Here is a 1,776-nt window from a genome sequence, read left to right as displayed (position 1 = left end):
GTAAATGTTTATGAAAATTAATAAAATATAGGAAAAAAAATAAGCTGCATTAAGCAGATAACACAACCTTTCTTGCTGAAAGTGAGGAGAACTTGAAGCACTTTTTGCAGAAGGTCAAAGAATATGGCCTTCCTGTTGGAGAAGTTGGGGGAATCTCCTCCTATACCAGTCAGATCAGATTTGATGGTCACACATAAAAATTAACAAAAGTAAACAAAAATTTTTAAAAAATGGTCTTCAATATAGATTGCATCTCAGTGTCAAGAAAATAAAAATTCTTACCATTTGACCAATAGTTAACATCATGATAGATGGAGAAAAGATTGAAACTGTCAACAACTTCATCTTAATTGGATCTATAATTAATACCCGTGATATCAGCAGACAGGAAATCAAGAGATGTATTGTCCTAGCAAAGTCTACAGTTAGAGACCTCTTTAAATAATTTAGGATAATGATGTCAGTTTGAGGACTAAGGTGTGTCTGATTGAGATCTTTTCGATCACTTACCATGCATCTGAGAAGTGGACAATGAATAAAGATGACAGAAGAATTGATGTCTTTGAGCTGTAGTGTTGGAGAAGAACTCTGAACATCTCACAGACTGACAAACAAATATATCTTGGAGAGGATTCAGCCAGGGTACTTGTTGGAGGCAAAGATGAGATGGTTATGCTTCACATACTTGGAAAGGGACATGATATTCAGAAATGTAGAGGGTCAGAGAAGGATGGGAAGACCCTCAACCAAGTAGATTGACACAATGATTGCCACAATGGCCTCTAATGGTGAGGATGACAAAGAGTAGGACAGGGTTCAGATCTGTTGTTCATATGATCACTGTGGGTCATACTCAACTTGATGGCACTTAACAACAACAGCAACAGCAGCATGTCTCTGAGTAGATTGGAATGATGAATTTTTTGAGATTCTTAGGGCATCTTGCATTGATCGTGAATGCACTATTTATTGAGTTTTGAAAGATGCACCACCCATACCTTAACCAGATATGTTGTTATCGAGTATTGCTGAGTTGGAACTGACTCATAGCTGACCCTCCAGTGAATTTACAGAGGCAGTTAATTGCATGAGAGGACATGGCCCATCTTTCTCCCCCAGAGCTGCTGGCGGATCTGAACAATGTACCTTTGGGTTGACAGTGCAATTCCTTACCACTAAGCCATATAGAATACTTCAATCTCCCCAGAAAGATCCCTTTTGCTCTTTCTCAGTTAATCTACACCCTCTTAACAAGTCTACTAAGGAACAAGACTGCTGTTGTTGTTGTTGTTGTTGTTGTTGTTGTTGTTGTTAAGTACCGTCAAGTCGCAGGTGACTCATAGCGACCCTATGAAGGAGAGTCCTCGATGCTTGGGTGTCTTTCATCCTTTCTCCAGGTTCATAGGGTTTCTGGAGGCAAGCTGTTATGGAAGTGAATGCCACTCCTCCTTCCAAGCTTGTTTTAATCAGGGAGCTCCGGAACAAGACTACTTATACGATATTCTTTTCTGCTGGAAGCAGGAATAGGAACACTGAACATTGAGAAGGAGGAGCTGGGTGAAGTGAAGGCAACACAAATGTTGTAACTGTCCTTGTAACATGTATTGATAGTTTTTAATTTTCTCATGGTCCAACTGAAACAATATGCATTTTGTCATTTTCATTCTATTCTTCTTAAATAAAACAGATTCCAAAAAAGGCAAGAAGGTACAACCACAGTGGAAGGCGGATGGCACTTTCTCAAAAAGTTACAAATAGAGATACCATTTGACCCAG

This window comes from Elephantulus edwardii, unplaced genomic scaffold, assembly GCF_000299155.1.
Source record: "Elephantulus edwardii isolate Elephantulus edwardi_28Jun2011 unplaced genomic scaffold, EleEdw1.0 scaffold00309, whole genome shotgun sequence".
Taxonomy (NCBI): Eukaryota; Metazoa; Chordata; class Mammalia; order Macroscelidea; family Macroscelididae; genus Elephantulus; species Elephantulus edwardii.
Note: the sequence above shows the minus strand (reverse complement) of the source record.